The 27,898-nt window shown below is 29.1% G+C and overlaps 1 protein-coding gene across 1 annotated transcript in view; it reads right to left on the reverse strand.

Annotated features, from left to right (window-relative positions):
• Ercc1 (DNA excision repair protein Ercc1) overlaps positions 1-27,898 on the reverse strand; it is a 108,200-nt gene that overhangs the window by 209 nt on the left and 80,093 nt on the right. The gene's annotated exons all lie outside the window — the stretch shown is intronic.

Genomic DNA, 27,898 nt, shown 5'->3' on the forward strand with positions numbered 1-27,898 from the left:
TAAAAATTTAACATAGTTATTCCTACGGAAAAGTAATAAAAACATTCTTATAACCCTAAGATGTTGAAATAAAAAATGGCTGTAAAGAAATAACGAGACCAGAAGATATCAAAAAATTAAAACTGGGGTTTCTCTTTCAGTAATAAATTACCGCTAAGGTCAGATTTTCCAGCTTGCACCATTTAAGATGCAGTACTGACATTTATCAAGAATATTTACTTTAAATTTTCCTAAAACCACCTGTGGGATTAATGTTATATTTTTCGTTATTACTGTATTTACAACAAGTTTTTTTTTTAATATTCTGTAAATACTCTGATAGTCATAGTCTAAGAAAAAAGACTTTGGGTTCGTTCTTCAAATCACTTCTAAGAAAAACGTTTCATTAAGGATGGTTTTTACTGTTTCACTATAATTAACAAACCAGCTGTAATAAAAGCTAAAATTCAGTTCTAAAAGTAACTAAAAATAATATTACTAAAATTTTTCAAAATTTGTAATAACTTGCTTTATAATTTTTAGTCACACTTTAATCAGATTATTATCATATATTGCATGAATTTAATTAGTAGGTTAGTTTAGTAGGTTAAACACCATATATTGAAATTTCTAATATATTTATAAAATATGAAACAAATTTTCAATCAAACATTTACTATATAAAGTAACTATAGTAAGTAAGTGTGTAAAGTGAAGTTCTTATTTCATTTACTTAATTAACTACCACAATTTTCGACAAACGTTTTTATGAGTTTTTATAATTGACTTCTCATTCGATTTATCATCTTCGGCCCCAAAAACCCCGCATAACCGTTTTGCAAATTTTGGAATTTTTTACACTCGCACCATTAATTTACCCCCGTAAGGGAAGAATGTTTGAAAAAGTCATGGTAGAATATTGTATTGTCACCCGACCTTAGTAACTGTGCAAAGTTTTATCAATCCGCAATGTCAGGAAGTATGTTAAATTAAGGATGGAAGATCTGAGGACAAAGATGAAAAAAAACATTGTGAGTTAAAGAAAAGCAAGTAAAAAAGAATATAATGGTGTTTACTATTAACCATCCGTAAAACAATAAAACACAATAATTGTGAATTCAGTAAATACTTTGATTATTTCCAATATGAACAAACATTAAAAATTCATTAAAATTGCTAATAAAATTTTATGAAAAATTATTTCTTTTAAATCATTTTTTTTAAAATCATCTTTAAGCAACTGAACTGCATACTATTTTTTCCTCTTTCTAGTTGATATTCAAAAAATTCTAGAATATTTAAATTCCCACTGATAATTGAGGGAGTAAATATCTATTTATGTTTATAAAAGTGGTTTGCTACGGTTTTAAATGTTAAATTTTAAGGTAAAATTTTAGTAATTCAAATACACAAAAACATTTATCGTCATGAAATAGATTATAACATAAATTTAGTTGTTTTGGGTTAAATTTTTAATCTGGGTTAATTTAATTTTTCGGGTAAATTACTTCCTTGTACGAAGTAAAGGAAGTATTGTGATTGCGAAAAATTCCGGTTTGCAGATTTCAACGGTTTGAATATCAACTAAAAAGAGGAAAAAATATTATGCAGTTCACTTACTTAAAGATAATTTAAAAGGAAATCCAAAAATAATTTTTCATAAAATTTTATTAGCAATTTTAAAAAATTTGTAACGTTTATTCATATTGAAAATAATAAAGGGATTTACTGAATTCACAATTATTTTTTTTATTGTTTACGGATGGTTAAAACTAAACTCCATATTCTTTTTTACTTGCTTTTCTTTAACTCACAATGTTTTTTTTTCATCTTTGTCCTAATATATCCATTTTGACCATCCCTGAGTCCATTTTGACTAGTTTCGGCGTGACGTCTGTATGTACATATGTACCTCGCATAACAAAATCTATTAGCCGTAGGATGTTGAAATTTTGGATTTAGGACTGTTCTAACATCTAATTGTGCACCTCCCCTTTTGATTGCAATCAACTGGACCAAAAGTGTATAAAAAAGCCCAAAATCTAAAACATTTGAATTTTGGACTTTTTCTTAACTGCAATAATAAGCCCTCATTCAGAGCTTTTCAATGATATATCATAAGTGGTACTAATTTTCATTGGTTCCAGACTTATAGCCAAATAAAAATTTAATTAATGAAACTGGATCTTACAGGAGGAAGGCACATAGGTTCAAATTCTTTCTCCTTTTTTTAATTTAAATATATTGATTTATTAGTAATTATTAATTACTAATAATATTTGATTGTAAAATAATTTTTATGATAAATAATAATTCAATAATAACAATAAAAATATCAGCAGTTATTAACGAAATAAATATTTTATGTACTTCTCATTTTTTTTTTTATGTGTATATGTAATTTAATAGGCGTACAAGGAAGTCATATAGTGTCCACATCAGATTTTTAAAATTTTACGTAATTCAAGTATTTTAATGAACCAATTTAATAATATTTATCTTCATTTGTATGGTTTTGTTGCTAATTTAAAAAAAAATCATATTTTTTTTTCTCGTCTGATTTATTCTTTATCACAAAATATTTTTATTCTTTGGTAAGTGGCTTACGACCAAGAAAGTTGTATCTTAAAGACTTAATGTTTAACGCAGCTGATAGCATATTTTTATCGCCACGGTTGTTAGTTTTTTTCCGTTACGGATTCATCGTAAGATAATACTTCACAGAAATTATGATTATTTTAGTTCTACAATGTTAACTCTGTTTAATACGGATAAAACGTGATATAAATGTAAAAAAGAATGATTGAATATACTGGTAAACTGATTAATTGTTAGAAGTTATTAATTTTACGTTATTCCGTTGACTTATAGACAGGAAAGTTGTACATAAGTTAATATAACAAAAAATAATACTAAAAGATTGAGACATAATAATATATTACGAAACAAGTTAAAGTTATAACAGTGAAGATGAGTCGAAGCAAGAACTTGCTGTGCCCGCGCGTGTACGTGTGTTTTGATGCAAATAATCATGCACAAACACAGGAGGTGAAAGGAAGATGTTACAATATAATTTTTACTATTACCGCAACATTAACTATTTATTACAGTGACTTTTAATGAGTTGCATAAACTTAGCTCACACATTTATCTTATCCAGTCAGTTACTCAATATGTATTAAGTTTTATGTTTAGCATTTAAAGTACGTACGTAATATATATATATATATATATATATATATAACATGTATTATTATTGTTATTATTATTACTTTTCAATGCTGAAACGTAGAATATTACCTTGTATTTATAATGACTGTAATTAAAAAAATGTCTACTAACGAACTTTTTTTTACCCTTCTTTATATGGTATATTATTTAAGAGTTTTCCAAAACGACAAAAATAAATTATAAAAGAAAACAATAAAAGTAAAATTTTGGATTTTTTACTACCACAAAACCTTTATTTACAATTCTGATTAAAATTCATAAATCAGAAAAATAATGCAGTGTACATAATGCGTTCATTCATACACAATTAATTCATTCATACACAAAAATTTAAGAGTTTATCTCCTTGTCAAAACAATGTAGAACATATTTTTTTTAAAATCAAGTGTATAATTATGAAGATTAGGGAATTTTACCCTATACTCAATTAATCTATCTTTGTATTGTTATTTGTAAACCTTCATTTTTTGATTTACTTAATTTTATTTTTTTTTTTAATTTAGAAATTTTCATTAATAGTAGTAAATTCTAATTCCAAATGTGTGATATTCAATTAAAAGCGGACAACATAGTTTTTTTTAACCTCCGGTACCACGGTTAGGTATTATTTCAATGCATGAGATGAATGACAATTTTTTGTAACATATGAAAATGCCATGCCTGACCGGGATGACAACACAGTTGTACTACTTTCCCGTCACGCGGCTTTTTTTCTGATGCCGGTTTACACACACAATTAAAAATATTTGTAATTTTATTTAAATCCAGTATCTTTTGTTTATTTAATTCAATGATTGTAATTAAAGAGTGCGCGCATACCGTATTTCATTCGCGCGTGTGTGGCGGTACTAGCGGCCACTTTAAATACTTTTTTAGATTTTGAATATTATTCATTTATTTAATTCTACCGCTCACTTGTGACGTCACAACATAACTGACGACTACAGCAGTAGTTCGGCCGCTAAGTGGAATGTGGAGTGTGTAAGGGGGGGGTGGCTGGTTGAGACCCCACTTTGATGGCGAACAAATTTGTGGATCCAACAAGATGCTAACAGAAAAACTGCAACGAAAAAGACCTAATGACTTCTACAACATTTCAAAATTATTACTTTTTTTGGAGTGGGGATGCAATTTAGCAAAAAACTTTTACACAAGTGTTTTTTTTAATAATTGTTCATAAAAATATTTTTTTAAAAATATAACGAAAATTACCCCTTGTACTGCCTTCTAAACTCTTCAAAATTAAAATCATTTTTATGGGTGGGGTGAAATTTAGCAAAAAACATTTTATACAAAAGTGTTTTATTAATATTCACAAAGTATCAAAAAAGAATATAACCTTAATTATGCAAAATCTGGAGACGATTTCGTTTTTCCTATATTATCCACCTCCTGACCTTTTGAATTGAAAATTTAATATCATCAATGCCCCTACTATTGAAATATTATAGCCAAATTTGGTAAAAATTGGTCAAGCAATTCTGAAGATATAAGGCGATTTACACGCCAACATAAATATATAAATACATACGTACGCACATTTTGTCGCGGAAGTTTCGATGCCATTTTTCGGTTTTCTGAGGTGCTTAGGGGTCAATTCGTCAAGATTTTTTGAAAATCGGATATACCCAATTTTGACCGATCACCATAGTTCTCCTTCTATATAGATATAGCTGCTATATAGACGGGGAAAAAATTAATTAGAAATTATCATTAATAATAAACTGTAATTTCAGAATGTGTGATATTCAATTAAAAAAAAAAGTTATTTTATGCTTTAAATTCATACCTAATAGAAAAAAAATTAATTATATTAAAACACTTTGATAACAAAACAATTTTTGTTTAATTTTCGATGAACGAATGGTGACTTTAAGGAGTAGTCTTTTAAGTATTTAAATCATTTTATTTCTTCTTCATTGAATATTTATCATATTTTACATTACATTATGGAGTTAGTGAATAACCAAATATTGCCTATGACAGTTAATCTCCAAAAAGATTAAATAAAACACAGTTTCAGCCTTTTAAAATAGATAAATTGAAATAATGTAATTATTATTTTATTTCATGCTAAGTAAATAATAAAATATTCCTTGTTAACCTTAAAATTTTGTTAATTTTTTCATTTAAAGAATAGTAAACCTAAACGTTTAATCCGATTTTATTGATTCAAAAAAAAAAGAAAAAATCTTTAATTTTACCTGAATATCCTAAATCACCTATCTCTGAAAATACAATTTTATTCCTAATTGGTAATGTAAGGTAAGAGTATATTAAATAATTCGATCGTTGAAACATGGAACGGCATAAAATTAACAGTTTCATAATAAACGTATCTAAACTAATGAAGAACAGATATGTTTAAAGGCATTGATTTTAAAAATAAAACCGTTAACATATTTATAAAAAAAACTAACAATACAACAGAATCAATACATACAGTATACATAACAATACATACAGTAGAATCTATATACTGATTTGTATGAATGTTGAAAGCGACAATTAAAAAAACAGAAAGTTGATATCAAGGTTGCAGTAGTAATTGTTTTATCTCCTTCATTTTTATTAAGTGGGTAAAAAATATAACACAGCAGACAAGTAACATAACATGACCCGCATTAGATTTCCATACAACACCTACTATTTCATCACATTAACCGTAAAATTTATCAAACCATAACACTATTATTTAGCTGATTACTAAATGTAATTCATAAAATACTTAGGCAATACGAAAATTAAAAAATCCTTGCGCAGTTCTCCGCAAGACCGATTTTTCGTTATTTCATTTTGTTTCCTTTTGCCCTGCTCAAACATATACCCAGTCATCATGATCCCCGAAATAGGTGACGCAGCCTGAATACGCCGTGCAAGAAAGAATAAGATACCGCAGAAACGTCAACGTTCCAACTTGCAGCATATAACGAACCACACTTCTAATTTGCCCGCTTAAATTTTTTCAACCTTAAATTAATCATAACTCAAGAACGACTCAACTAATCTTCATTAAATTTTCACTTCTACTACAACTTCATATACACTACTGCAGCATATTTAAATTTTAATGAAATTGTTCTAGTTGTTTTGGAGATTCTCAAGCCACAAAAGTTTATATATATATACAGGTGCATCATGAAGTTCTATCGGAACTTTCATAACCTACTCTACACGTTAAAATAATGGAAAAATTTATATAAATCCTAAAATGTTCATATCCTAAAATGTTTCGTTTGCTAGTTACGGCTAGTGAAAGATTTCGCTCGGGTTGCAGCTACCCCGGTAAAATGAGATGGTACTAATAGGACGTTAATTAAGGGCAGAATTGGAGGTTTCATATGATTTTTGAAACGGAAAATCGAATAAAATAGATCCCAGAACCGTATCTGCGTAGTATTTGAGAAATCTAGGGTAAAATCAATAAAAAGGGGTAAAAAACACTGTTTTTTATGTTTTACTTAACAATTTTATTAAATTGATAATAAACACATAAAACTTCAACAAAACTTGTAGAGAATTTAATTTTGAACAAAATAGTGTACGATAATTTGAATAAAAAAAAGAGAAAATTCAAATTTTATTTAGAAATAGTACATTACTACATTTGTCAGAAAGTACTTACGAGTATATAATTAAAATAATATTAAATGTAAAATAAAATTCTAATTTTTAAAAATTACAGAATTACATATGTTTTATCTTTATTTATCTACTAACTGACCAGGCAATGCTTCGGTATTGCTAGATTTGAATATATATATATATATATTAAACGAACACAAATGAAAGTTTGATACATTAAAAAATATTTCTTTTCACGTAACTAATATACTCGTACATTCTGAATATGAGCCAGTCGGATCACAAATACAATTTTACGAAATATCTCGTCCCCAGCGCCAGCTAGCAGGTTCATTTTTTGCAAGATTTTTTCTTTTCACGTAACTAATATATATTCTGAATATGAGCCAAATCGGAGCATAAATACAATTTACGAAATATCTCGAATCCGCACCACCTAGCAGGTCAAAACTGATTTAGAAACCTTCACGGAGTAATAATTCACGGTATTCTTCTGCTTCACGGGCGTGCGCACAACTCACCAAAGTTTCATCGCATTCGGATGAATGGTATAGGAACGCATACGGGACATACAAACATTCATTTGTATATATATATATATATATATATATATATATGTAAGATTTTCTGTTTTGGTAAAAGGAGGTTTTTGAAAAGGAGATCCGCTTGATTGTTGATCTGTTCATTTATGATCGTTTTTTTGTTATTTTTTAATCTAAAGATTTATAGATTTTCTAAAATGTTCATTCTTCTTCTTTTAACAAATTTGTAAATTAGTTTCACTGATTCTTCCATTTTCATTGGGGTATGTCCTTCTTTTATTAAATATATTGCATAATTGGAATTATTTTTTGATTTTTAAAAAATCTCACGTGTTCGCTATATCTTAATTTCTTCCCGTTTGTCCAATGTATGTTGCATTAGATTTACATTTTATTTTGTATATACCATTACTGTTGAATATATCTTTTTCTTCTATGTTACTGTTTAAAATCCTTTGTAAAGTATTACTTTGTAGCCATTTTTATATTATATTTACTAAAGAATAATTCGGTAAATTTCTTTCCCAGTAAATGTTAATTTACTCCACATAAAGGTCTCTTTATCGCTTGTTGTTTTAATTTCATTTAATTTATTTCTATTTTTATTCATTTTTCTGATTATTTCTTTATTATACCCGTTATTTTCTGCTATTTGAAAAATAGTGTTTAATTCTTTTTTTTGCATTGGGTGATTTCTTTAATGGTAATTTATATAGTCTATATATCATGTACCTAAAAGCCGCTAATTTATGTTCGAATCGAACCACCCAATGGTGATTTCAACTGTAAGCTATGATGTTATCTGTAAAGGTTTCTTTTCTTCTGTATATTTCAAAATCTAGATTATTATGATTTCTTTTTATTGCAAGTCTAAAAAGTAATAGTTCGTCTTTCTCTTTTCCATCGTTTATTTAATGTTATGGTGGAATCTGTTCATTTCTTCCAGAATCTTTTTTCATTATTATTTATTTCTTTTTTAAATATTAATAGAGTGTCATCCACGAATATATAATATATTCTAAACAACTGTATTTTTTCATGATTTACTGTAGGAATACTTTACCCATGCCTTAAGTTTATCCATCCTTCGTTTTATATATTTTATTATTAAATTTAAACTATTTTTGTTGAAGAATTGTTTCTAAAGTTTTAATAATTTCTAATTTTCAAATTATTATTTATCTTTTTCTCATTTAATTTCTTTTCTAAAATTTTTATTATTTATTTTAACGGTATATTAATTTTCTATGTATTAAATGATCCAATTCTGCAGAATTCTATTAATAATTTATTTTTAATTTTTTTTTTCTGCTACTTTGATTGAATTTTTTACTAAGTAATGGTATTTCAATATTGCCATGTATTTTAATATATTAGCTAAATATTTTGCTAATCTATATGCTGGCGTATTCGTGTAATTTACTATAGGTCTTATCGGTAAATAAGCAAAAAAAAAAAAAAAAAAAAAATATATATATATATTTACAATAATTATATATATATATATATATATATATATATATATATATATATATATATATATATGTTTACAATAATTTATATATATATGTTTAAAGATAAGGTTATTATTATAAGATTATTCTGATAATATTTATAATTCATTTTACTGCATTAACTCCGATTAGGTAACAAAATTAAGAATTAAAGATAACAAAATAATTAAGAATTCAGATTCAAATAAATATCATTAATTAGAATATTTTAAATCGCAGATTAGATCTGAACTAAATCAGAATTAGATCTGAATGCTAAACTAAATCGAAAATCGATTGTTTAGCATTCACTAATGGATAGTCGAAATAGAAGTAAATTGTAAGTTTATACCTGATTATATTGTTACGTGGATGAGCCGTAGGGAATGGTCTTTAAAATAGTAGAGATAGTAAGTTACAAAATCAGAGATGGTATTTTTGAGAACTGTATTCGAGAAACCTGAAAGGGATGGACAGAGAAATGAAAAGATCAAAGATGTATGATTTCCTGGAAGGAATACGTAATGCAAAGTTTTAGACAACATATTACGATAAAAGAGGAACGAACATCGTAGAAAGTGCGGGAACGAAGGAAACTGGAGTTAGAACAAGAAAGAAAAAAAAGAAAAAGAGACAGAGAAGTAAGAGTGAAAAACAGATCTTTTTGAAGGGTTAGGCTATGTTTTTTGCTATAGCCATTTTTTTTTTTTTTGTATTTATATGTACGTCTACGGACAGTGAATGGTTTCAGTTTAAAGAAAGAGTAGATGTGATCTTAAAATATATGTTATGCGAAATGGTTTCCTCAATGGAAAACAAAAAAAAAAAAGAAGCGTTGTTGTTGACGGTTCGATCTGAGATATCCTAGATTAAGAAAATGGTTAAAGAAGAGAGAAGCAATTTGAACACACTTTAATGCGACAAAGTCGTGCACGAATGTATAAAATTGCATTAAATTTCAAGGAAGTGGAAATAATTAGGAAAGAAAAAATTACTGACAAATTGTTTAAAATTAATTTACAGTATAATCGCATTTTAATAAATTATACCTTCCGAATTAAAAAGACAACTTTCAGTGTATCGATATTAAAAAAAAAAATAAAGAAAGACAAAAACTACAACGAAAAAAAATTTAATAACAAAATTAGACCGATGTACTCGATTTACAGCTATTTGCATACTACTACCGATGGATAAATCTATGGTAAGCATTTGATTTTAATCATTACTTTAAAACATTATAAATCATTAAAGTTAAGTTAATTCATTATAGTGATGTAGATGCAAAGCTAAATAAATTACATACATGTTTATTTACTGAAAGATATCGAAAAAGATTTTTCATCAATTTATATCTAAACATTATTCTATAAAGAGATAATTTATCGTGGGAACAAACAAGTCTATATATTATTATTATTATTATTTATTCAAGTGATAATAGCATAGAACAAAGTTAAGAATTACTACTAATTAAATATTATTATCATTATTTTAGTAATTAGCTACGCTATACGATTTCAATTAAATTACGACTAATTTGCAGATAATTGTTCAGGTAAGTTTTCTGCTACGTAAACGAATATATTACACGGTCAGTAGAAGTTCATATTCATGTGTTAGGGGTCATTAGCAGGTCTTACGGTGTAATGTATGAAGTAATCATTAATGCCTCAAAAAAAAAAAGGAAGGTAGATAACTTAGGCAACTTAGTAACAATGTATAATATGAAGTAAAGAATAATAAAAAGATCTTTTTAATGTATTTAACTGAAGAAGTAATTCTTTCATATAACACAGTCAAACCACCCACCTTGAAGTAATAGTGGCATTTGAAATACTGTAATATATATTAGTTCCATCTTAAGAATGTTATTCTATTTCAGTTTTAAAACGTAATTAAAAGTAAAAAGGTAACTACTGTTTTAAAATTTAAACTCTCAAGGTATCTTATGAAATGTTGCATACGTTTACTACACAGAAATACAAATTAGTTAAAAAAACAAAAAAAAACAATAAATATTTGTTATTGCATTAACATTAAAACAAAAATATTTACGCTATTTTAAATATATAACAGCTTTCATTTTGGGTATGAATATTTAATAAACGTATATACAAATCGATTCTCTTAAGTCTGCAGTTAATTAAAATTATAATTTTTAAATTATAATGAAAAAAGGGAGAGAACATGGTGATTCCGAATTTTTGAGTCATTCCATGTACTTGAAAAAGAGAGCTAAACAACATTGTCAGACAAAGTGTATCTCTCTGACACAGAAGAATAAATCTTTGAATTTTGTAAAAAAAAATTACAAAACAGTGTAAAACACCCGGCGTTTTTAGTCATTGGTAGTCTAATTTCTGGAATTTTTTTAACTATTTAAAGGTAATATATCTTCTATCGTATCCGAAAAGAACAATAATCTGATAATATCTAATTAATTTTTTTTGCTTGATGTAGAATAGTTAAATTACGTTGTAGGGAGACTGATTTTAAAAAATCAAACCATTTTCAATAAAGTACTTATGACTATATTCCATTTAATATTATTGGCAGGTAATATAATATACTTTGTTTATTAAAAACTGACTGAAACAGATTCTAATCCTTTAACTGAACAATGGGGGTAATTTTAGTGTTAAAAATTATTTTTTCCCCAACCAATCTTCACTAGGAAATAGTAATAACGTAATATCAGGATCAGTTTTTTTTATAATTAGCTCTTATGAGTTATATACTGTACAAGTGGAATCCGTTAACCAGAACACCAAAATTAAATTTAAAATGAGCTTTTTTTAATTTCTATCTATACTGGGAATCGAAATCAAAATCCCAGTTTAGATAAACAGTACATTACACCGATAGGAGTTCATTTATTAAAACTTATTTTCAATTATTACTAAGATTGGAAATAATTTTAACATGTTAGCTATATAAAAATCGTAAATTTACAAATAGGATAGAATTTATAAGAGTAGATACATTTAATGTACAAATTCGAACGGGTTTAATAAAAATTCTTTTATTTTTGAAAATTAATATAATATTTAAGTATTTGTCAAATAGTATGATTTTATTTTAACAAATTTTCAATAAAAGTGTAAAATTATTTATATGTTTGTTTACTGATGTTTATCGATTAAATTTAAATTAATTAATTAAGTAATATGATGCGAAATTTTAATAAAAAATATAAGATTTACGTGTCTTTACAAGGTTAAAATTTAAAGAAAAAACAATCAACTGAAAGAAAAAAAATTCTTAATAAAAATGAAAAAAAAAAACATTATGCTTGATTGATAAAAAACAAAATATTTAAGAAAACATAACATATTCATATAACAAACATATTATTATCTTGTTGTGAGCTGCAAAGAAAGATACTAAGAACATAATATTTTTAGTATCTTATCCTGAGAGGAAATGAAAGTACTGGAATTTCAACAAAAATAAGAAAGTAGGAGGAATATGTCTGATTCATAATCTAGACTCCTTAATCAATTAGAAAAAAAGAAAAGAAAACAACTTTAAACTTAATGACTATGCATCAAAATGTGTCTTCTTTCTACTTCCTTGCACGAATTAAAGGAAGTATTGTGATCGCGAAAAATTTCAGTTTTCAGATTTCAACGTAATTATCCATTTTGACCATCCCTGAATCCATTTTGACTAGTTTCGGCGTGACGACTTACGTCGTATGTATCTCGCATAACTCAAACGATTAACCGCAGGATGTTGAAATTTTGGATTTAGGGCTGTTGTAACATCTAGTTGTGCACCTCCCCTTTTGATTGCGATCGACTGGACCAAAATTGTCCAAAAAAGCCCAAATTGGATTTCTTCTTAACTGCAATAATAAGTCCTCGATGAGAACTTTTCATCGATATATCATAAGTGGTACTTATTTTCATTGGTTCCAGAGTTACAGCCAAATAAAATTTTAATTAATGAAATATTTGGATCTTACAAGGGGAAGGCACATCAGTTCGAATCGAATCCGACTTCATCTCCTTTTTTTAATTTAAGTATATTGATTTATTAATAATTATTAACCTCTGATTTTAAAATTTTTTTAATAATAATAATTCAATAATAACAATAAAAAAAAATTATAAAAAAAATCAGAAGTTATTAGTGAAATAAAATTTTATGTACATTTTAATTCAAAAACTTTTACAGAGGTAAATAATTATTTATAAATCAATATATTTAAATTAAAAAAAAAAAAAAATATATATATATATATATATACATGAAGTTGGATTCGAATCGATGTGTGCGTGGTGTTACGGATCCGATACCTTCTCACACCACATAACTGCTTGAGGGACAAACTAATATAAAATGCTGATATGGACACCACAAAACATGTGATGCAATGAGGTGTCCACCACAGGACACCACAGGATTAACCGCAGGATGTTGGAACTTTAGTTTTAGGACTGTTGCAACATCTAGTTGTGGACCTCCCATTATGATTGCAATCGACTGAAACAAAAGTGTCCAAAAAAGCCCAAAACCCCCAAAAATATGAATTTTGGACTTTTTCTTAACTGCAGTAATAAGCCTTCATTGACAGCTTTTCAACAATTTATCATAAATACTACTTATTTTCACTAGTTCCAGAGTTATAGCCCAATAAAACTTAATGAAATGAAACCACAAACTTGTTATTACTTGTAATGGTTAAAATTATGTTTTACTTACTCTCAGTAGGAAGTAAATTTATTAATATTTTGTTAAATCATATTTCTAACAGAACGAAGTTTCGAAAATGGTATCAAATCGTAAGATGTTTCATAACTTCTGTACGTAAGATAAAAATCCAAGATATAAGTTATTTAAGCCCTCTAGTTAATCACAATTACAAATATATAAACATTTTTAATTAAATAATTGGGTAATATTTTTTTTTTTTAATTTTCTTTAGATTAATTTTTCTTCAAGAAAAAGCCTTTGTATGGACTAATAATAATAGTAGTTTTAAACGTTTTTGACAGTAGCACTTAAAATTTGCAAGTTAAAAAATTTAAGAAATAAATCAGAAAAACTAACTTAGATAAATACCCAAATAAAACAAGATGAAATTTCAATTTGAATTCAAAAGGTTTGAAGATGTTGTGAAGAAGTGTGTCTACGGGAAATTAATTAATTTCGTTACTAAATATATTATTTTATAATAATTAGAATTTTCGGTAAGATAATTATGCTACTCCATGTGAAAAACACGAGCAAATAACGTACTGCAAGAGCTTAGTTTGAATACACTTTACGCGATGATATATGAATTAAAAGATCGAAAAAAATTGAAAACAATCAATAAATATCGATATATTTTACGATAAATATATCATACATATACTGAAAATATCGTTCAGAAATATTTTATAATTGATCCCAAAATTAAATCAGTAAAAAGTTTAACAATTTGATAATTCAAATAAAAAAAAGACACGGGGCTATTAAAACTAAGTACACATTTGGAAGATTGTTAATAAATCGTCGTAATATATTGATACATTTTTGGAAAAAAATAATTTGTATTACATAGAAGATAATAATAATCAATCTAATATTTTGAAGTCTGAATACACAAATTCATATTCATATCAATTTTTATAGTTTAGTGTGTATTTTTAGTAGTATTACTGTTAAGAAGTAATTATTTAAACTGCAATAATTCTAACATAATTTTATCATATTATATATATAAAAATGTTAAGTTCGTTTGTGTACGGCTTCAAAAACTCAAAATGTTATGCACCTATTGAGCTCAAATTTTAGCACGATATATAACCCGCATCAAAGATTGTTTTCATCTATTTTTCGCATCAGTCACATACCCGCGACCGCGAGAAAACAGTTTTTTTAACGGTCAGCTGTGTACCAGTGACCGCGCCATCTGCCGGAAGCGAGGGGAACACTCGCCATACTAGCTAACGACAACCGCAGTCACATGTGAAACAATACCTGTTCCCAATTACATTATTTATTAACAAAAAAAAAAAAAAAACGTATCCACTTGCATCTGATCAGATTATTATACAATCTGAATAAATATTCACTTTAATCGAGGTACTTTTTTGTGATCGTGTCATGATTGAGCTGCGCCTTTCACCAAGCTTTGAATTTATTAGAAAACGACCAACAGTGGGATATATGTATTAATGACGCGTGCAACACTGCACATCCAAACCAAATTCGCGCATTATTCGCACCGATTTTATATTGACCGCTTGCTTCTCTTCATCTCCCACAGCGTTATGGGAAAGATATCGATCGCATATGGCTGAGGATATTTTGCATAGAGTACGTCTAGAAAATACCAATATGACCATGGAATTTACAGAAGGCATTTACAACGAAGCATTGATAAATATTGAAGACAAGTGCTTAGCTACTGCAAATAAAGTTCTTAGTCAATTGGGAATGCCAGCACCCACCCAAGCTGCGATTGCTTCATTTTATATGGATTTACACTGTGAACAGAGTTACAACATTGGTGATCTTCAGTCATATGTCCAATCAAACATTCCCAAATTAACGCGTGAACAGAAAGGCATTTATGATCGCATAATGCAAATGATAAATGACGGAGTTGGGGGGACCTTCTTCTTGGATGCGCCAGGAGGAACTGGGAAAACATTCCTCATTAGATTGATTCTAGCAACGGTTCGATCCAAAAATGACAATTATCCTGTTGCGGAATATTAATCAGCCAAAACTCTGCAACGGCACGCGACTTGCAGTTAAGAAATTGATGAATAACGTAGTGGAAGCAACGATTTTAACGGGGCCTTTCAAAGGTGAAGATGTCCTCATTCCTCGAATACCCATAATCCCGACCGATACACCATTTTAATTTAAAAAATTGCAATTCCCAATTCGATTGGCATTTGCAATCACAATCAATAAAGCTCAAGGTCAATCTTTAGAATTGTGTGGTTTAGATTTAGATGCGGATTGCTTCTGACATGGGCAACTGTATGTTGCGTGTTCCCGAATCGGCAAACCAGATAGCCTTTATATCTACGCAGACAATGGAAAAAACAAAAAATATTGTATATCCACAAGTATTGCAAAATTAAACTTCTATGAAACGTATGCTTTGTTTTGTTTCTCATTTCTCATCCATGCTACCACAATGTGCCACAGCGAAGCGTGGCGGGTAGAGCTAGTTAGTCATATAATTATAAACTATAGATACGTGCAGAGTACAAAATGAAGATACAAGATACAAAGTAAAAAAAAAAAAAAATACATAATGGCGCCACTAGCAAATGAAATAAACAAATCTGTGCCATTGACAGTTCCACTCTTAAAAAATATTAATCTTTTAATCCCTTCAGATTGAAAATTTTTCACAATAGATAATTCCTTTCTTATTTATTATTACTATCATAATAATATTTATGATTTTTTACAAGTAGATAATCATTAGTTAGTGATCGATTAAATTAAAAACAAAAAACCGATAAGATTATAAACAATATTCACTAACTTAGAGTCAACAGTAATACAACCACTAAATATTATCAAATATTAATAAATTGATACTATCAATAATAATTAATAATATAAGTAAAATCAAATAAAAGTTATTATACTTTCGGTATCATCTGCGCTATGACTTTGTTCTACCACAATAAATAAAAACTGAAAACAATAGATAGTATATCTGCTTTCAGATACATTATCTGATATATAAATAAATAATATATATACTACATCAGATAAATATAGATAGAACGATTCCAAAATAATACAAAAACTTTTTAACACTGATAAACATAATTTTTGTTTTCTAACATGCGATAGTGACTTTAATCAGGTTTTTTGATGCTGAAAACGAATATGAACTCAGAATCTTTCTATCAACCACTATTTTTGAAAAAAATTTTAATTTTAATTTAAGGATATTTTTCTACGTATAGTTAGCATTTTAAGCTCCTATATTGTATTTTGTACTTTGTTAACATAATTTTTAAGCTATAAAATAACAATACTAGACAAAGAATTAAATCATATCAGTCACATATTATGAAATCATATCAAATACTGAAGAGTGAGCCTTCATGGACAAGATTAATCATGTCTGTGCAGGTCAAAACATGTACCTGAAAACACAGCTATGTTGTTTGTATTAAGCACTGGATTTAGGAATGAATTAATTTTCTTCAGTCTTATTGCTGTCTTAAGTTTGTTAACAGTGTAGTGTCATAATGCCTCGAAATTGTGTAAATGATGTGGATGCCTTTTGTTATGTATGTGGTGAGTTTACTGTAAACTCAGATACAAAAAACATTAGACCTTTAATTAAAAAAGCATATCATTTGTACTTTCAGTGTAAAATTGGTGATCAGGATAAAACATGGGCTCCTCATATAGTATGCACTAACTTTTCTGTATATTTGAGAGGATGGCTGAAGTGTACACGGAAGGTTTTGCCATTTGGTCTACCTGTGGTTCGGCGTGAACCAAAGGATCATGTAACCGACTGTTACTTTTGTTTAACTAGTCTGTCTGGAATTTCCAAAAAATCTAAACATAACATAAGTATCCTTCATTACAATCTGCAACGAGGCCTGTACCTCACAGTGAAATTATTCCAGTTCCTGAGCCACCTGTGAATGTATGTTTTGAAAGCAGCGATGAAGAATCAGGCAGTACTGAAGACAACAATAATTTTGATTTTGAATTATCTTCCAATAAGTCACATCTTATATCTCAATGTGAATTAAATGACTTGGTTAGGGATTTAAATTTATAAAAAAATCAAGCTGAACTGTTAGGATCAAGACTGCAAGGTTGGAATTTTTTTAAAAAAATACAAAAATTTCGGGCTTTTGAAGCCTACAAAAAAAACTTTCTGAGTACTTTATTGGTGGAAATAATTTGGCTTATTGCACAAATATTGATGAGCTTATGTTGCACTTAAGACAAGTTCATAAACCCGAGGACTGGCGTCTTTTCATAGATTTGTCCAAGTTAGTTATAGCTACTTTGTTAGGCATGCAGTAGATTATACTAAGTTTATGTGTTTTCTTTGCGAATGGGACAGCCGAGCTAGGGATAAACATTATGTTACCAAAGAGTGGAAAAAACGAAACAACTTAACTCCAATTGGGAAAGATATTATTCATGAGCCCTTAGTTGAACCCAAAAAAATATTTTTACCCCTGGACTAATGAAAAATCTTATAAAAGCAATGAAGAAGGATAGTCCCGAATTTTTGTACAACAGGCAGAAATTTCCGAATGTAAGTGAAGGAAAAATTGAACAAGGAATATTTTGTTGGTCCTCAAATAAGAGAGTTGGTAAAAAATGATGTATTTAACTCAATGTTAAATAATGTAGAAAGTGCAGCTTGGGCTTCATTTAAAGACATTTGGAAAAGTTTTCTCGGCAAACAAAAAATCCGACAACTACCACGATATTGTTAATTAACTTCTTACTTCATACAGAGCTATGGGATGTAATATGTCTTTGAAAATACATTTCCTCCACTCACATCTGGATTTTTTCCCGGACAACCTCGGAGATATAAGTGACGAACACGATGAACGTTTCCACCAAGACATTTAGGTGATGCAAAGCCGCTATAAAGGGAAATGGAATAGTAACATGCTGGTCGATTACTGTTGGATATTAATTCGGGATATGTCTGAGGCTATTTATAAAATAAAAGCATCAGCGAAATCATTCTAACACATGGCCATGCAAAATTATAAATTTTACAGATTTTAACTAATTTCCCTTAATTTATTTTGAAGCGTAATTTATTTAAAACTAAGGGTGGTAGAAAAATTGTATTTACAGATCTAAAATGTACGCAAAAAGGCAATTCAAGAAATTATATCACACCTAGAGAACATTAAGAATTTTGTTTTGTCTATCAGTGTAATCGCTCAACAAAAATATTAATAATCATAAACATTTTATTTTTTTTTTTAATCAAACATTTTATCATTATTTAATGAATAACTAAATAAAATCGTTTCCTCAAATAAAATCCACAGTAAAGAATATTATATCCGATAACCACTCAATTTCCTTATTTTTTACTGGTTTTTCTTATAATGCTCATTATCAATGATATCCAAGGCAGCAAAATTAGTTGATTTGTATTACAATGTTATACGTGATATTTACTTATAAATCACGGATGTGTGACTATAAGAAATTATATTTCACTTTTACATTATGGTAATGAAGTAGACTATTAATTTCGGTTCAGTTCACGTAACCGAACAAGGAATTTTTAAGTTTTCTAATAACCTACGTTAAATAAATACATGGGCTATCAGGTTAACTGTTATACCTGTTTCTAGTATATAAATATTTTCTTACTTACTGGACCGATTTAAAAACAATAATAATTTTATTATTATTATTTTTTTTTAATACTTTTATTTATAGTCGCATCAACAACTGAATTCATCAGCGACTTATCACTGTAATTTACCTGTATCGGTTGGTACCATCTCAGGAATGGTCGACCTGAGACTGTGCAAGACTACACTTGATTTACATTCATACATATCACCCTCATTCATCCTCTGAATTAACAGCTGACAGTGGATGAATGAGGTGTTACTCATTCATCCACTGAATGAGTAACATTCAGTGGATGACTCATTCAGTGGATGAATGTTACTCAATGTTACTCCGTAACACCTGACAGTGGTTCCGGAGACTAACAAAACAAAAAGAGGTCGACCATTACTGAGATGTGTGGTTAATTGAAACCCAGCACGACCAAAGAACACCGGTATCCACGATCCAGTAATATCCACGATCTAGTATTCAAATCCGAATAAAAGCAACTACCTTTATTAGAACTTGAACCTGAGAATTCTCGACTTCGAAATCAGCTGATTTACGACAACTAGTTTACCTCTAGACCAACCCGGTGGGTTTAATCTTTTTACTTCCTTGCACGAAGTAAAGGAAGTATTGTGATTGCGAAAAATTTCGGTTTTCAGATTCCAACGGAAATATCCATTTTTACCATCTCTGAATCCATTTTGACTACATTCAGCGTCGTCTGTACGTACGTATGTATGTACGTACGCATAACTCAAAAATGATTAGCCGTAGTATGTTGAAATTTTGAATTTAGAACTGTTATGACATCCTGTATTATGATGTTGTACACCTCCCCTTTTGATTGCAATCAACTGAACCGAAAGTGTCCAATAAAGCACAAAATCCAAAACAAAAATTTTGATTTTGGAATTTTACTTAAATGCAGTCATAAGCCCTCATTGATAGCTTTTCAACGATATATCATAAGTGGTACTTATTTTCATTGGTCACAGAGTTATAGCGAAATGAAATTTTAATTAAAGAAAAAATTTGGATCTTACAAGGGAAGGTACATCGGTTCGAATCAGAGTTAATCTCCTTTTCTTTTTTTTTAATTAATTTTTTTAACTTATAATTTTTAATTTAAACATATTTGATTTATTAATAAATTATTAACCCACAATTGTAAAAAAACGTTTTATAATAAATAATAATTATTCAATAATAACAAAAAAAGCCAGAAATTATTAGTGAAATAAAATTTTATAAATTTTTAAAAATGTGTTTTTTTTGTCTTCAGTCATTTGACTGGTTTGATGCAGCTCTCCAAAAATGTGTATATGTAATTTAATACATATTATTACATACGTGTATATGTAATAGATTTGGTGAAACATCTGATTATTTAATATTAATTGAAAATGATAATTTAGAATCGTATTATTTTTGGATTTTCTAGTTTAATTTTATTTAATTATTCTGGAATTTCTGTTTAATTTTATCTACATTAAAGTTAACTACAGAGTGACTGAAAAATAGACCTTCACAAAAACATCAAACCTGAGGCATATATACCCGATCTTTAATAAATTGCAAAAAATCTTATCGTTTAGATCATTACTCCTCTGATATTGTCGGACAATATCCTCCCTAAGTCGGAATTGATCATCATTTCGTTTAATTGTTTTTTATTGGCAATCATTTAATCGCTCTCTGGTTTGATATAATTCTTCTGATCTTAATTTCTGTACACGATCTAGTTTTCAAATTTTCTTTCCGTTTATATTAATCATCCACTGGTAATTTTTTTATTCTTTCCTTAGTCTTAACGTTTTCTACCTCTTTACATTTATCATCATCTCTTAATCTTTTTATTCTTTCTTTGGTTTTAACATTTTCTTCCTCTTTATATTTATCATCTTCTCTTAATGTTTTTATTCTCTCTTTTTTTGCAGCATTTTCTTCCTTTTTACTCTTTCTTTGGTTTTAACATTTTCTTTCCCTTTTTTGAGATATATTTCTTTGTGTTATGTTTCTTTTTTTTGTATGATTGTTTCTTTTTCGTTTTTGATTATTCATCAGATAATCCAATAATAAAAACTGAATATTTCCATTGTAAGGTCGAAATTAACATTTGTAACCAGTTACAAACAGGAGTTACATACAGGAGTTCACTAAACGGAATAATTTAATTACTATTAACTTTTATTTATACAACACAACAGAAATCTGAAACTTTTGTTAATCAGCAACTCACGAAGATACAAATAATACTGATCTATTAATACGAGTAATAAAGGGACTTTTGCTATCCTAAGATTTCATGTAAGATTGTTGAATTAATAATTGTATAAATATTTGATGTTAATAAAAGCTAATATTTCAGCAATGGTGTAACTGTCCAATTGATTAAGGAACTGGAGGATTGTATCTCGCTTCCAAATGAAATAAGTTTAAATGAAGTGCAGCAAAAAATGTGTATATGTAATTTAGTAGTCGTACAAGGAAGTCATGTGGTACCCACATCAGATTTTTTTTTTAAAGAAGTAAATCGCATTTAAATAAGTAACATAGCTATTTCGTATATTTATGACATACGTCTGTTCTACTGAAACCTTTAAAAATTTTATAAAAACATAAGACGTTAATTTGTAAATAAAATGTATCAGAAAAAGTCTACAGATTAATGCGAGATCCAAGCAAATAGCTTAACAAGAAATATCTGTTACGTACATTTTTCTTAAGCGTTCGCTTATAGTCCAAAAACTTTTACTGTATTGTTTTACTTACACTTATCGTAAAGTCTGAGTTACTAAAAAATAAATTAATAAGTAAAAGGCACAATCACAATTACATTACATTATAATTCTTATTTTCAAAATATATTAATCTACATTATAAAATTTTTCATTTATTTCATTTATATCAGAAGAATTGAGAGGAGAGTGGAGGAAGTGTTAGAAGAAGGCCAATTTGGTTTCAGGAAAAGTATAGGGACAACGGAAACAATTTTAGGCCTCAGATTAATAGTAGAAGGAAGATTAAAGAAAAACAAACCAACATACTTGGCGTTTATAGACCTAGAAAAGGCATTCGACAACGTAGACTGGAATAAAATGTTCAGCATTTTAAAAAAGTTAGGGTTCAAATACAGAGATAGAAGAACAATTGCTAACATGTACAGGAACCAAACAGCAACAGTAACAATTGAAGAACATAAGAAAGAAGCCGTAATAAGAAAGGGAGTCCGACGAGGATATTCCCTATCCCCGTTACATTATAATCTTTACAAGCAGTTAATGATGTTAAAGAACAATTTAGATTCGGAGTAACAGTACAAGGTGAAAAGATAAAGATGCTACGATTTGCTGATGATATAGTAATTCTAGCCGAGAGTAAAAAGGATTTAGAAGAAACAATGAACGGCATAGATGAAGTCCTACGCAAGAACTATCGCATGAAAATAAACAAGAACAAAACAAAAGTAATGAAATGTAGTAGAAATAACAAAGCTGGACCGCTGAATGTGAAAATAGGAGGAGAAAAGATTATGGAGGTAGAAGAATTTTGTTATTTAGGAAGTAGAATTACTAAAGATGGACGAAGCAGGAGCGATATAAAATGCCGAATAGCACAAGCTAAACGAGCCTTCAGTAAGAAATATAATTTATTTACATCAAAAATTAATTTAAATGTCAGGAAAAGATTTTTGAAAGTGTATGTTTGGAGTGTCGCTTTATATGGAAGTGAAACTTGGACAATCGGAGTATCTGAGAAGAAAAGATTAGAAGCTTTTGAAATGTGGTGCTATAGGAGAATGTTAAAAATCAGATGGGTGGATAAAGTGACAAATGAAGAGGTATTGCGGCAAATAGATGAAGAAAGAAGCATTTGGAAAAATATAGTTAAAAGAAGAGACAGACTTATAGGCCACATACTAAGGCATCCTGGAATAGTCGCTTTAATATTGGAAGGACAGGTAGAAGGGAAAAATTGTGTAGGCAGGCCACGTTTGGAATATGTAAAACATATTGTTAGGGATGAAGGATGTAGAGGGTATACTGAAATGAAACGACTAGCACTAGATAGGGAATCTTGGAGAGCTGCATCAAACCAGTCAAATGACTGGACAAAAAAAAAATTCATTTATTTATAAATATTCAAACGTAACTGTAAATATAGCTAATTCCCTCTGACACTAAAATCACGATAAGTTGAGATGTTAACAATTAATTATAGTAATGAAAAAAAAAAACAAAAAATTTCTATATAAAATAAAATAAAGTGTAAAATATAAAATATTTCAAGAAAGTAAAAAATACTAGAAATACTAGAACTATAGCTCTGCTATAGAGCTATCTAGACGGGAAAGTATTGTAATCGGTCCAATTTGGGTATATGCGGTTTTCACCAGACCTTGACGTTTTGACATCTAAGGAACCCAAAAAAACTAATGGAAATTTTCCGGATGTTAATGTTCGTACATACGTAAGTGTGTACGGTGTTGGCCTCTAAATCACCTTATATCATCAGAACTACCGATCCGATTTTGGTCAGATTACTTCTATATATATGAGGGGGGCATTGATGACATTAAATTTTCAACTTAAAAGGTCAAGGGAGTGAGGCTGTAGAGCTAGGTTACCCTCAGTATCTCGAGATTTCGTCCAATTAAGGTCATATTTTACTTAGACATATTTGTTAACAATTAAAAGATAAACAATATTTGCAAAAACATTTTTTGCAAAATCGCACCCCTACCCCAAAAAATGCTCTAAACTAGTGGGCATACAGCGTCACTAGTACCCCCGTCACCAAAAGGAGCGCTAGTGTCGCAGATCGCCATAATGGAATTTACCATTTTCCATGTGGGAAATTCCCTTTTCCCTCGAACTCTTGGACTGCGAAATTTGAAGTTCGACAGGGTTGGAAACCAAATTATTTTTTACACTTAAAATATTAATTATTTATTTAATTTAATTTAGTTGATAGTAGTGACGTACAACTGTTGTAATCGTCTGCTATGTTGTGACGTCACAGCGGAACGGTAGAATTAAATAAATGATTAATATTTAAATTGTCAAAAAGAAACTCGGTCTGGAGGGGTCTCGAACTCGATCGCCCGGTCGACTAGGTATCTGGTGGTTTAAGACTCGCGGCTACACCAGTCTGCCGACCGTACAAGCGAAATTTGCTCGAAGTAAACTGTAAAATTACATTAGTTTAGTTAGTGCCGACCATCGCCGCTAGTACCAACTCACCCCGCGAATTAAATACAGTAGGAGCGCACGCTTTAATTAGAATCATCTAATCAAATAAACGAAAAAAATATTATATTTAAATAAAATGATAAATATTTTTAATTAAGTTGTGTGTGTATGTGTGCATTAGCCTTGGACCAGAAACAACTGTGTTGTCGGTTTTTTAAATTATTTTAAATTTTATTAATACATTAAAAAAATAAAATTAAACATTTAATAGTGACATGAAGATCTATTAAAAGGTTATTGTATATACGTCACTTAATGTGTTAAAAAACTGTGTTCTTTTAAGTTAGATTGAGATTACAATACGCAGTTCGTTTACTGGGAGCAGGACGTAAAAATATAACTCTCGGAACAATACATGAGTGAAGTTCAATAAGCTCTGATACTGACAAATATCTTATTAAAAATTAACATGTTTAAGGCATTAATCAAAAGTAAAGAAAAATTAACACCATGTTTTTTTTAATTATCAAAAATTGATCTTCCACGGCTTTTACTCATTAAAGTCATCATACCTACGCTTAGGAGTTAACAAACTTTCTCACTGCCACCACTCTGCAAAACTCTTCTCTTCTGATCGTCTTATTTTCCTAGTCATACATCTTTCGTAAATATTTTCTTACAGAGTAATTCAACCTCTAGAATTAATGGTCTTCCTCCTAGGAAGACGTTTCCTCAGTACTCTGTCCCGGCTCATACCCTTTACACAACTAAATTATTTTACTTTTATTCTTCCTATCGACTCTCAAAAAAATTTGCGTAATACTTTTTTTAGGAATTTATAAAAAAATTATCATTAATGCTTCTTTAAACCTGCTTTACCCATAATTTGAAATCGACTTACCTGCAATATAAGCAAAGGATAAGTCCTTTTACAAAGAGATTCTATTCGCTAAACGTCACTAGAAAAAATAAAGGGCAATAAAAGTAGAGTTATTCCATGCTTCAGTATAAGTATTTGATAATTAAAACACTACATAATTAAAATATTACATAGAAATGAATCTGGTGAAGTGGAAAGTTTTAAAATACCTTCTCAATGATATGAGATTTTATGCGGTATATCCAGTAATAATGTTCAACATAACTGTGTGCTACTGCAGCAATAAATTACTTATTCAAAGAATGAACTGACAAATATAATTTTGAATTTTATATACATTTATATGACAAATAATATTTCAAGATTAAAATTATCTTTAATAAAATTAACACTGTTGTAATTGTAAAACTTTAACTGATAATTTTTCTCTCAAGTACCTACTGGATTTGTAACACAAGCCTGCAAGGGGTTTTTTTTAATAATAAATTAATATAATGTATTCATTTTTTTGGCTTATACTATGGATTCCTATAGCTAAACAGTTGAGTGGTCTGAAGAGGTTCCAGGTTCTAATAAAGATCTTTTTGACCAATCTTTCCTTATCCAATGATTTTCTCTGTCTCTGCTACCCCATTCACACAAAAAACAAGGAATCTTTGTACATCCTCCTTGCTGTTCTAGGAGAATCGATATTATTTTGAGATCGCCACACGTAATCCGCTTATGATTGTCGTATTTAATTTTATCGAAAACGATTATCGTAACCCTCTTTTAAATGTACAGAATGTCCGACGGATGTTGACGGATATGTATTCCCATTGTGAAGAAGGACAACATTGAGGCTTCTTGTGGACGAATCTATGAACACTCTCCGATCGCTACTTTCGGACGGCATGTTAAATCGAGTCATAAGTTCACGTACATTAGTGCAGAAGACTAATTCTCCCTCTTCTGAAAAACACGGAAGAAAATCTTTTTATCTGTACCTGAAACGGAAAATGAGCTGACAGCGCTAGCATGTTCTTTTCTTTAAGCCTCGAAACAAGCGATTCTGAATTTTCTTTGGTCAGATGTAAGTTTCGAACCAAATCGTTTACATCAGACTGCGACTAAAGCTCTGGTGTACAGGTAGCTCTCGGTGCGTACTTCTCGATGTTATCTTCATTTAAATAACTTGCGGAACCGTCTATTTCAGGTAAACTTTCTGGTGGAATTGGCACTGGTACGTCTGGACCACGAGGTCCGGGCGAAAAGCGGATGGCATATTTTGATAGACGTTTCTTTTTTTAATCTTAAAATTGAACCGTAAACACCAGTCGAACAAAAGCAACAATCATTTGGTGTGATTTCGAGGCTCTCACCACACCAATGGAACTCTTAATCTCCGTTGATCACCGTCTAAGTTCTTCGTTACATGTGTAGCAAACGTAGAGGAATGCCCAAGTTTTGTCATTTGTTTTTTGTCTTGATCTCCTATTTTCACTCCGAAATATGTGAGGTATAATTGTCGAACAAAAATTGTTATATTTCTTTTTTGCCTTTCCACGATTAACTCATCACAAATATAACAAAAAGAATCTGCAGAATTTTTGCAACCTTTCGAAGCCATTTTCAAAACGGAAAGATTGCTTTATGGCTGAAAATAGATTTTCCACGGAAAAAACGCGTTTGATCACGGAGGACGAAAATACTCGATTCACACAAGCTGACTGTTGAAACAGCATTGATAGTAGTTGCAAGGTTCATGAGTAGCGAGGATAGCTGCCAATCTTGTTAAAATAGTACAGCTTGTTAAGTCTTGTCTTGTTGCGACCGAAAATAAAATTGACACCGCATTGTAACGTAAAAGACGGTTTCAACTACATGTAGGCACGGCACACGTTTATGCATGTTGTATAAAGCACACGGTATTTTTTCCGATATTTATCAACGTGCAAATAACTCTATTTGTATTTGCTGTGTGCGGATATTTACAAACATATACAAAGGTTTATCCACATCTTAAATAAAACTAAAAAATTTTAAATAAACAAAAAATTAAAAAAAAAAAATCGATTTTTTAAAACGCCTCTCTAAAAACTAGTATTTTTTTATTTCATATTAACATGTTTAGCTTTTTAATTTGGTACCAAATTAAAAGATATTAAGTAGTTAATTTTATAATGCGCTCAAATATCCTAAAAGTCAAATTTAAAGAATAACTTTAAAAAAAATGAAAAAACTTTTTTATTTCCTTTTTTTACTGTTTATTTAAAAGGTTTTTAGGATTCCAAATGTATTATTTTACAACCTTTATTTTACAACCTTTATAAACTATATTATTATAAAATTAAAAAGTAAACCAATGCAACTCAGTAAAAAAACATCAAGAAATTATTTTTAACCGTTTTTTTTTTAAGTTCTCAATTCGACCCCTATGTTTACGAGCTGTAGCCTATGGCAAATACATGGCATACTCAACGCAAAATACACCACATTTTGTGAATCTTTTTCATTTTATGCACAAAAAAAAATCATATAAATCTCTTCTTGAAAATATCAGCGAAAAATATTATTTTTTTTAATTCGGCCAAACGTTTTGAAAAAAATTATTTTATCTGTTTATCAACATCGTTACTCAGTAATGGACATAGCGTAATGACATACAGTCATTATGGTATTCAATGT

The sequence above is a fragment of the Lycorma delicatula genome, chromosome 3 (assembly GCF_047948215.1).
Source record: "Lycorma delicatula isolate Av1 chromosome 3, ASM4794821v1, whole genome shotgun sequence".
NCBI classification, from domain to species: domain Eukaryota; kingdom Metazoa; phylum Arthropoda; class Insecta; order Hemiptera; family Fulgoridae; genus Lycorma; species Lycorma delicatula.